Source organism: Lycium barbarum, chromosome 7 (assembly GCF_019175385.1).
Source record: "Lycium barbarum isolate Lr01 chromosome 7, ASM1917538v2, whole genome shotgun sequence".
NCBI lineage: Eukaryota > Viridiplantae > Streptophyta > Magnoliopsida > Solanales > Solanaceae > Lycium > Lycium barbarum.
In genome coordinates this window covers 29,873,889-29,885,737 of record NC_083343.1, presented here as the reverse complement: position 1 = coordinate 29,885,737, position 11,849 = coordinate 29,873,889, and the positions used below count along the sequence as shown (strand labels likewise).

Here is an 11,849-nt window from a genome sequence, read left to right as displayed (position 1 = left end):
TCAAGTCGACATAGAACCAAAGCTTATTTGGATTTATCATTAAGTTCTTTAGTTGTCTAGGTTTGGTTCTCTTATGGTTCCATTGATTTACCTTTTCAAGAATTGTGTAATAGGTGTTTGTTGGTAAAATAGTTGTTAGAGATGGACTTTAAAAAATAGGTCCCATAGGTTATTGTAAACCTTTGTACGTATCTAGATTTTTGTGGATTTTAGCAAAGCCCCATAAGAGATAGGTCGTGGTTTTTTACTATCTTCAGCAAGGAGTTTCCACGTAAAAATTAGTGTGTTGATTTACTTTATTCCGTTGCATCTTTCATAGTTATTCTAAGAACCAGATTCTTAGAGTGCATAGGAGTAGCCTGATCCTAACAAGTGGTATTTGAGCTAGACTTTTCTACAAAGGCTAGCTGATAAGTGGTGATTTCAACACTTACTAGAGTCTCTGTGCATTGTTTTTTGTATCCTTTATTAATAATATGAGGCTATTTATGGTGTATATTGCTATTATTTCTGGTATATTTAGTTATGAAGAGAATTGGGATCAAACCAAGTGAAAACAAAGAAAAGAAAATATGTGAGAAAAGACCCTTCGCGAATGCCAAGGTAGGGTCGCGAACGCGAATGTAGGGTCACGAATGCGATTGTTAGTCGGTTAATTACCCTTCACAAATGCGAGGGTACTGACGCTAATGCGAGAAGACTTCTGGGCAACTTCTTGGCAGAAATGGAAGTTCACAATTTTTGTTATCCCATACCACGTAAGACTCAATCGAGACCAATTTAGAAGACATCTTTGGCAAAAGAGACAAGTCTTGGGAGCTAGGGTTCTTACACCACACTTCGGGGTTATAGATTTTAAGATTTGGTTGAGCACTTTCTTGAACCTTTACATCATTTTCTTAATTTCTTGCTTTGTACTGAACATCACATCTAAATGTGTAGTATTTATTTCTTCACTTGAATCTTGTTTATTGGAATATTCATGATGAAAGTTTGCATTGAAACTCTTGTTTTTCTTCTATATTGAAAGATTTTTATTCTTAATGAAGTTAGTTATTGTTTCATTAATTATTCTTGTTCTTTGATGACTATTAATGGAGTAGTTAACCCTAGGAATCATCTATTTACTTTGTTTTAAACTTGGAAGATGCATACTTGGGGTTGAGAAAGATTAATTAACAAGAATTTGGGGTGTTAACCCTAATCTAACATAATCAACCTAGGGATAGGCGAACCACTTGTATCCATATTTTGGGTGTTCTTAATGCTCATAATTGCTTTAGGGATATTCTATTAGGTATTCTTGTTAGTCTTCAGAAGAAGCTCATATATAGTCACTATATGAGGCTAATCAATATATGCTCGCCATTAGTTGTAAATCATGAAATAAATTAGATAGTTACTTGAGAGTAATTTCCTTTGTTTCCATGCTTGTATCCATTCTTTCTTTCTAGGTTAGTTTACATTTCTGCATTAAACATAATTTTCTCTCTAAACCCCTTTTAAGTGTTCGTCTTAGCTGTTGTTGGTGATAATTCCTGCTTTGCTTAGTTTCCTACATATTATTCTTAGTGGGATCAACTCCGGCTCATAGTGGGGCTAATTATACTGCATACGAAGTGTATATTTCTATTTAATATAGTGGATTTTGACGTTATCAATTTTGGCGCCGTTGTGGGGGAATAATTTGGCATATTTGGGATTGTTTGAGAAATACGCTAACTTGCTTTGATCCAATCTTCTGAATATATGTGTAGTTATTTTATATATTTATTTTTTTGATTTTTATAAATGGCATCATTCAATGAAAATGGTCGGATCCTAGTTGTTCATACTTTGATGACCCATGTCCTTATAATGGAGGACCACACTCTTGGAAAAATTGTCTTTATTCTCTCGGCGGCGGGTTGTGCGTACAATCTCAAACCTATGAGTGGAGTATATGGATAGATATGGTGGTCAAAATGGCCATTTGACTAATTTTGCTTATGTGTCCCTCCCTTCTCCAAACCCCCACTATAACGATCCTATTTTTAGTTTTGATGATTACAGGGCTACGTAAGTAGAAGAATTCTCAGATGCTCAAAATAAGAGGATAATGCTCATGATGGAGGCCATTCTTGAAATGAAGAAAAGGAAAACTTGGAACTCGAGGACTTGAACAAGATCTAAATCGGAATGATGCGGCTATTCACACCTTGGAAGATCAAATTATCACACCTTGTACTTTTATGTTAGAATGCGTCATAAGTGAATCAATATGAGCCGAAGAGGTTAAGGACCTTTACAAAGATAACGATAGGTTAAAACAAGTGTTAAGGAAGTATCGTGAGGGTTAAAGGTTAAATGAATCAAGGATGTTATAACCTGTACTTTTGGGGTAAAACTAGGAGTGCTTAATATTATAAGGAGGTCGTGTTTTAAGGTAATTGATTCATATAATATTCGTATGTTAATTTTTGAAGTCAAACAATTTGTAAAACAAAAGTCAGCAAAAGCGATCATAAGTTACGTTCATAATTTAGTGAAATTTAGGTCTAATGTCACTGAGCTTTTGTCCCAATATAGTTGGAGTTACGGGGTGATCCACCCACCAAATTGAAGGTCTACGAGTCTAGTGTCCAACACATTAAACTGTTTGTCGATACGAAGTCGGGGTAGAGAGATATTCACATTTTTGCGAGATTGCACATGCAGCCCTTTTGGGACCCAGTTGAGGCGGTGGAAGTTTCTTGGTTCTCTGTAATGCGGTGGACTTCTATTTTGAATTATTTTTTACCATACCAGATCCCAGACAACCCCTAAACTCTCTCTAAACATTCCCTCATGATTGAAGAGTGAATCTAAGGCCAAACTACCCAAGGCTATCATCAAAAGTCTCATAGAACTAGCAGGGAGCGCTTCTATGGCGTTGTTGTTGTCTTGAGGGTTCCTTTAAGTTGAAGAAAGATTTGGTTGAAGGTTATTGTTTCTGTTTGAGGTAAAGTATCTCCTCTTCCACATGCATTTGAGTTCATATGAGTTGTAGCTAGATTGTTTGGTTGAGAACTTGTGAAATAAAGGTTGGAAATTGTATATGATGTAGTTGTGAGTTGCTGGACTGTTTTGAAATTGTTTTAAGTTAATTTGTGGCTGGTTTTCGAGATTTAAGGTAATCTTTTTTCTTCTTCATGTATAAGAGTTAGTTTAGGTTCTTGACATGCTGGATGGTTGAAAGCATGCAAGATGTCGACTAGAAGTTGTAAACTCAATATTAAATATTATTGTGTTTTGTTTTGTTTTATTGGGTTGTTTGGCTGTGTTGTGGTGCTGGAAGTATATAGTTGAAGATTGTATGCAATTCTTGTTGTTTTTATGGAGTTGGGAAAGTAACGAAAACGGGGGAGATGGTGTCGATTTTATATAGAATGAACTTGCCGCTCGATTGGGGATTGTTGAACCACTCGTAAATAACGTTAGTATCCTTATTGTTGGTTGTAGACTTAGGCGTGAACGAGGTTGATTCTGGCTTGATACATCGTGGTTCGATATAAGGTATGTTAAGGCTAAATTTCCCTCTTTTTGCATGTTCTAAATTGAACGAAACGTAATCGAACGCTCCTTTCCAAATATGGCTATACTCTTAGTAATAGATCGTTATGATCATTTTTCACATCTATGATTCATAAGTACCTTATGTCTTGTTTTCTTTGGTTGAAAATGGAAAGTATGATGTCATGTTAGTCACATAATGATAGTCGAAGGTGTAACGACCTTACATCACTCTGTTACACTCATAAGGTGTTCTAATGACCTTCTGATCTTCATGCATCCATATATGTATATATGTATCTTGATGGCGTTATATATGTGTATATGTATAGTACGTAACACCACTGATCAGTTGGTTATTATGATGAAGATGGTGATGTCCACAGAGGCCCTATGACGCTATATGCACGTATATGTGGTATATGTATCTTGTTGGCGTTATATACACGTATACGGTATTATGCATATCATGGACCACAGTGGCAATCTGAGTTACAGGTTGATCCTTCTTGACTCTCTTTACATTGATGTCCTTGTTTATGTCCTTATCTGCCTTACATACTAGGTACATTATTCGTACTGGTGCCCCTTTGACGGGGGCACTGCATTTCATGCCTGCAGGTTCTGGTAGACAGATTGACGGACCTACTCAGAAGGTGATTTGGCTCAGCGGTGGATTGGTGCACTCCGCTTGTTCTGGAGTTGCCATTTGAGTCGGTATGATCCTATGTATATGATATGGGTATGGCGGGGCCTTGTCCCGACTTTATGATGGTTATGTTATTCTTAGAGGCTTGTGGACAGATATCCTATGGGTAAATGATTTTGTACGACCTTGTCAGCCCGACTATATACTTATATGTGTCATTTTGGGATGTATGTAATTGTATATCTTTCTATATTTATTCAGAATGATACATGGTGCCCTTGACAATCCATTTTCATATTAAGTTGGTTGTTGAGTGACATACGTGGGTGCTCGATAAGTAAGGCCGGGTGCCGGTCTTGCCCCTCCGGTTTGGGGTGTGACACAAATGAAAGCATTGGTAAGGCTCATAACACTCACCAACTTGAGAGTATTGAAAAAGGTCAAGAAAAGTCCAAATTCGAGAAATGAGCTTCATGGCGAGGAATCAAGAATTGAACAGCCGCCAACCAACTACATGCTCATTGGAGATGCAGAAAAAGAAAAGGAATTAGAGTCAATCAGTGTCATGAAAAATATGGTTGATGATGACTCTTGTTCAGGGGAAAAGTGGATGTCAACATCAAGACAAGATTGCAAGTTGGGAGCATAAAAGTCTCATTCCAAGCATTTTTCAACATTGGATTTATTTGGTGATATGGGAATTGAACCACATAAATCCATGTTGGATGGAGACGAAGAAAGACAAGAGTTGTTCATCTTGAAATTTCAGAACCCAAGAAGGCAAAATGACATTCCTCACATGAAAGACTAGAAGTGCAAAATGAAGAAATTGGTGTTTGGCTTGTTCATATACATACCACCCCCACCGCTCGTGGTCACAAACTTAAGTCCAAGTTAGATGCCCAATTCATAAGCTCCAAATAGAGAAAAAAACGGTAAAGTTGGTAACCATCGTGTCGTGACATTAAATCAAGCGTTTGGTGAGGGGCAACCCATTGTTTTCAAAATTTTAGGTCGTTTTTTGAAATTTTCTTTTATAGAATAGTTTATTCTATTATTTTTGACTATTTGCAAAGTTTCAAAAATTTTGGTGTTGATTTGAGCAGGTCGGGGTGTCGAAACAGCCCAAAACCAGTAGCTGTTGAAAATTACATTAACTAAAGCAGACAGGCTTCATCATGAACATAACCTCTTAACTGAGAAAGAGGTGACGCAATTTTTTCCCTTCGCGATCACATAACAGTGTCGCGAATGCGGTGCTTTCACTGGGCCCAAGTATTGAAAAGTTCAAAAGTCAGAAATTAATCCTTCATTTTGGCCAAAGCCAGAAATGCTGCTCCTAATTCCCCTAACTCCCAATCATCTCAAATTCCCCAATTTTCCATAGTCATAGTGATCTTCCAATTGAAATTTCTAAGGTATGTTTGCTCACTCTCTTGTTACTTGAAGTGTTTCCTCTTCTTTTTGTGCTAATAGTATAAAAGCTAGCCATGTTCTTCCATACTCAGGGTTGAGATTTTAAGTTTTGATCGTGAATCTTGTGTGAGAAATTGTTCTTGCTAGCCGGGTGAAGTTGGCATTGAGTGTGAGAGTTTATTATTGACAAAATTTGGGGAACAACGTGTGCTAAAATGGACTGTGATGGGAAAATAAAAACTATGTCTGCCATCTGTTTGGAAAAATGCTTCTAAGAATTCTGAACTGGGCAAAGAAGATAACCTTCGCGAATGCAAAGGGAAACTTTATGAGAAAAAAAATTTGCTCTTCGCGAACGCAAATGTCTGGCTGGGAACCCGAAGAGCAATAACTAGCAGTCCCAAAATTATTCAAAATAGTAGTTTTGCACAATTTGGGCTGGGAACTTATTTGACCCATATCTTTGGCCTCTATACCTCATAATACATTGATTTAATTAACCATACAAGTGTTTGACATGTTTGCTCCTTTTGTAGGTACTTTGGGCATAAAATGGCCGCTGAAATCTATGAAATTGAGCAGGAAAATGTCCCTCAAGTTGAGAAAGAGGAACCCTTTAACCATGAAAAGTTCTTATCTGCTTAATGTCAATGAAAATACGATGAAATCTTGTCCAAAACCATCGTCAGGGAAAGAGGCATAAACATGGAAAAAGTTGAACATTTAATGCCGAAATTCTACACAAGATTGGTAGAAAGTGGGTGGATATTCTTTGCTCCTCAACCAAATGATGCCAACTACACAGTGGTACTAGAATTTTATGCAAATACCACCAGAATTGACTTACAAGAACCCTTAGTTACCACTGTCCAGGGTGTACAAATCAGCTTCAAATCGGAGATAATCAATGCAATTTATGGTCTTCCTCATGCTGATAATGAGACTTACAAAGATAGGTGTAAATAAAATGAAAACTAATGGTTGGTGGACAAATTGCATGACGGGGAGACTCCGAAGTGGTTGACATTGCACAAAGGGGTTAATTCCCATGACTTCACTACTGAGCAAAGACTTGGCTCTCGATTATCTATGCGAGGATCATGCCTTCCACAAATGACACTGATGTGACACCTGAAAGGACACAGGTAATTGATGCGATCATGGATGGCATGCCTGTGAACATGGGATGACACATCATCATAGAGATCGAGGATGCAACCATTAGGAGGTTCAGAAGCTTGTTCTTTCCATCACTGATGGGGTGTTGAAACACCCAAATGATGATGAGAGAGAACTAGGAAAGCCGATGATCCATCCACTGCTGAAAAGGGGTCCAAGGACAAGAAGAAAAAGAGGAAGATTGACGTATTGTCTTCTTCATTTGGGGAGTTCACACAGACCACCACTTATTTTGAAGGACCCTCCGTAGCTGCAGCCGTGTTATGTGACTCCATGGGACCACTCCAGTTTGGTCCTCATACCATGTGTCACCTCTCCAGTCAGATACATGGAGTGGATGCACATATTAGTCAGCTTTTAGCTGGTCTTTCTACTGGATGATCTGGGGCTCGACAATCTACTGGCACTGATGCCCCACTATCTCTGGAGGACATTGTTGCAGAGCAAAAAGCAATAACTGGAAAGATGGAAATCATGAACACCAGGCTAGATAATATGAGCCGCAGGTAAGGGAAGATTGTTGTTTTTTTTGGTTGATGAAATGACAATTAATAATAAAAAAAATCTTCCCTTACCTGCGGCTCATATTATCTAGCCTGGTGTTCATGATTTCCATCTATCCAGTTATTGCTTTGTCCTCTGTAACAATGTCCTCCAGAGATGGTGGGGGCATCAGTGCCAGCAGATGGTCGAGTATGAAAAGCGGAAAAAAAAGTTTAGGGAGTATGAAAAGAAAAGGGCAAGTTCCTGAAAAAGATGACGGATAAGCTGAAGTGGTTTTGTGGTTCGAATGACTTAGATGATCAAGATGATGAGGAAGATATACAACTCAATTTTCCCTCTATCTCCAGCTCCAATTGAGGCACATTTTAGCAATGTTTAGCATTTCCCATCGTCTGCCAGTCTGATGCAGACTTCAGGTAGCCCCACAAACTATTTTATGTTTTGTTTTGATAATGTGCGGTGAGGATACTGAAATATTTTTAGTTGGGGTGGCATATGGTAGCATACTGTATTTCTTTATGTTGACTTATGCCCTTGTCAGGTTTTTAGTTTATGTATAGATATTGTGTGTCCTTGTCGGGCTTTTAGTTTATGTATGGATGTTGTGTGCGCTTGTCTGGCTTATTTTGTGAGTGTTGGTGTAATTTTGGATTAGTCACTTTTTTGTTTTTTTTTCTTTATTAGCTTTTAGTCTTTTAGTTTATATGTAGGTGCCCTTCCGAGCAAAAATGTGGAAACTTGTGGTTTGTTTGATACTACTAGAGTTAGTCTCTTGCATGGCTGCCGAGCTGGAGCCATAAACAATCAAATTTATGCCTTGTCTTTCCGGAGAGCCTCCAAGTGCTCAAAGTCTATCCATTATCGAATTCTAAGTTAGAAATAAGTAACAACGATACCCATAGTGATATACTATCGTTCTAATAAAAAACAACTGAGAAAAGGGGAAAAACGGGCCCACAAGGGTAAAACGGGTATTTCAAAGATGAAATAGGTAACCCAATGTTCTAGAAGTTTAATTCTACTCTCCAATTGCTAAATTAGCTCAAGAATTAGTGAATTTCATCATTGAAGTCAAAACCCCCAATTCGGGTATAAACCCTACCTTTTAATCCTTTAATTCATCAACTATAATGGAAGATTCAAGCCTATTGGTCACTAATTCATCAAATTCCATGTTTATATTGGTCAAATCTATCAACAAATCACATCTTGGAAGACTAAATATCAAATAAAGAAGTAAAAGTAAAAACCCATCATCTTCCTTAAGTTATATAATTTTTCTACCATGGATTCATGCTTAAGAAAGGTAAATAGATGAAATCAAGGTTAGAGAACTTACCCTCAAGAAGAATCTGCTTAGAACCTCTTCAATTCGCCTTAAAGACACTTAGGAATAATCAATGTAGGAATAGGAAATGAAGGGTTTTATTTAGCATTAAATAGGATCTCCTCACTTGTTACAGCGTATCCACTGTGCGAATTCCACGAATCCTCTCAGCTCGCGCCAGCGACCAGGCCTCGCCGAGGCGGGTCCGCTAAGGCACACAAGGCCTTACCGTAGTGAGGTAACAGACACCAGCAGATTGCTGGTTTTTCACTATCTCATTCCCAACACCTGACAATCACCGGATATCTCCAAGATGCAAACCAGATATGAAATCATACATAAGAACATACTGCAAACTCACTCATGATCTCGTAATTCCTAATAGGGGTCTATTTGACTGGGTCAACACCTAATGGCCAGAGACCAACTTTCCAACCAATAACTCAAAATGCTCCCGAGTGCCTTGGAATCCGAACTGAACATCCACCAAGTCATAATTGACCATTCGGAACTCTCGGAATTGATGTATTTTCGAAAAAGGTCCATTTACCCAAAAGTCAACTATTACACCCCGTATCTTCGAAAAGCACTTATCAAATTTGAAACATAGGTACGTTGAGTTAGGGTTAAGTAAAACCAATTTGGAATATAAGGAGCAAGAATTATTAAGTATATTTAATAAGTGAAGGATGTATATAAGATATACCGGAAGGTTTTATAAGGAAATGAGTGGAAGAAATGAAGTAGTACGACTTCGGAGAAAGGATGGGTAATGTTTTGTGTGAAAATTTTGGTCCAACTTGGGGGACGCATATCTCTTAGCATATGAAGTGTTATAAGGTGAAACAAAAGCCTAAAATGAAGTTCGTCGAGTCTAGTTTCCAACGCAACAAACCGAACGTCGATAGAATATTGGAGTAGAGAATTATGGACGTTACAAGTTTAGCTGCCAGAGCAGAAACGCGTGCTACAGTACTGCTACAGTACTGCTTGCGACAGTACTGCTACAGTAAAATGCTACGGTGACCCGACCCGAATTTGACCCTTATAAAAAGATTAAAAACCCATTTTTTTTCACTAGATTTGCCCAGAAATTTCCAGAAAATTGAAGAGAGAGAGAGGGGGGATCACAAAGTGAGCAATTTTTAAGCGAGGAGTATTAATCGAAGCTCAGATAAACGCATGGATGTGATTCTAGTATGATTTTGCGGTGGATTCAAGGTAGATATTGAAGATATCTCTGTTTTAACAAGAAATAAGGTGTGAATCTCCTATTATTAATGTTAATTTTGGTTTATTTACGGAGATGAAGTCGTTAAATAATTGTATAGCGAGTTGGTTGGTTGTGGAAATTGGGAAAACATCGTGTGGGATGTTTTATGGTACATATTGGTGTTGGAAGTGATGTGATTGTCGTTGTTGTTGTTGTTGTTGTTGGTTGCTGAATTATAATTTCGGGCTAGGCATATAAACAGGGGAGATGCTGCCGAAATTTCAGCAGATTCTAGAAAGAATTAAATTGAAGGCTTAAGATGAGCGTATGATATTGAGCCTAATAATAGTATGAATGGTTTATATGTAGATTTACGAGCTTGGAAGGATAAACGTTGAACGACTAAGGCAACCAAAAGGTATGTTAAGGCTCGTCCCTTTCTTTCAAAGGCATGATCCCTAGGTTATGATTTCATAAATGTTTCCATATTTTCCTCGTTATCAAAAGTTAAAAGTCTATGATTCCAAGACATGATTTCCTTCCTGATAACCCGTAAATGTTTTCCAAAATGTCCGTATTTTTCCAAAACAAAGGTTTATGATTTTATAAGCTTTTATGACTACAACGACGGACATGCTTTTGTAATGAAAACGATGATGTCAAAGATGAGAATATGTCTACGATGATTATGATGAGAATGGTTTCATGTTTGAAAGTCTCAAGTTGTGGATTCAATATGAATATGAGAATATTGAGCTAGTTCTTGATCCTCAATTTCATTCCATGGTAATGACTCTATTTTCTAAGGACTTCCTTCAAGGTGAGATAAAGCGATGATGATTATTCCATAATATAATCGGGGGTTACCCACCTTACGTCACTCCGATAGAGACATAACTTTCCTTAGGCTCTCCTGCATGCTGCTTATATGATATATGTATATGATATATGTATATGTATATGGAGAATATGGGGAAAGAGGGCCAGAGCGCTATAGACGCGTATCCACCTGATCAGTTGGTATTAAATGACATGATATCTTCCCGGACGCGGGATGCCCGGACGCGGGACATATGTGGCTAAATAGATCGGAGCCGATGCCTCGGCAATATGATATGTTCTATTTTCTATATACATGAACAAGAAATGTTTTTCGAAGAAAGCATTACTATGGATATATATATATATATATATATATATATATATATATATATGTGGATCGGGCTGCACGTTCCACAGCACTAAGCATGCAGGGTACCGGCCTAAAAGGCACTCATATGTACAGGTTACTCTTTTATCTTATGACATGCTCTATATTTCCATCCTGTTATTATTCATACTTTACATCCCTTACTATGTTACTATTCACGCCTTACATACTCGGTACATTACTCGTACTGACATCCCTTCTTGTGGACGCTGCGTTCATGCCCGCAGGATCAGGTAGCCAGTAGGACGATCCATCGCAGTAGGACCTCTCCTCAGCAGCAGTCAGTACGCTCCATTGATCCGGAGCTACAACCCTTTTGGTATACTATTCGGTTCCGTACATATATGGGTATGGCAGGGTCTTGTCCTGTCATTGCTACAGTTTGTACTCCATAGAGGTCTGTAGACAGTGATATGTAGTCGTGATGTTATGCAGCCCCATCAACACTAATTTTGCTGTACAGTATATATGTGTGGCGGCTAAATCGGCTCACATGTTATTCTCAGTGTTTATACTTATATGTATACGTTGGCCGTGAGTTCCCGGTACGGTGTTTCTTATGTTGATTGTTCAGGAGACAGTCCAGCTCAGTTACAGATTGTATCTGGGCCCAGGATACTCAGTGAGCAGTAAATGCAAGCATAGGAGTGCTTGGCCAGTAGTGGTAGAGCACTTGTTACAGCCCATCAGTTTGGGTCGTGACATAAACTATTAGTCAATCGATTTTTACTTTAAGGCTCTATCTCTCTTAAGTCATCATAAACTCGCTTGACTACCTCGGGAACCGTGCCACCCATCCCCATGGGTCAAAATTGTACTA

General features: G+C 38.2%; 1 long non-coding RNA gene across 2 annotated transcripts in view; it reads left to right on the top strand.

The window, feature by feature from the left end:
- Positions 1 to 4,465, top strand: part of LOC132603360 (uncharacterized) — a 16,597-nt gene extending 12,132 nt beyond the window's left edge. Inside the window, exons 2-5 of one of the 2 annotated variants that reach the window (XR_009568182.1) lie at positions 2,038 to 2,980; positions 3,481 to 3,534; positions 3,864 to 4,029; positions 4,153 to 4,465. This is a non-coding gene — a long non-coding RNA (uncharacterized LOC132603360). The remainder of the gene's footprint in view (positions 1 to 2,037; positions 2,981 to 3,480; positions 3,535 to 3,863; positions 4,030 to 4,152) is intronic. The other variant, XR_009568181.1, reaches the window with a different exon arrangement.
- The last annotated feature ends 7,384 nt before the right edge of the window (positions 4,466 to 11,849 follow it).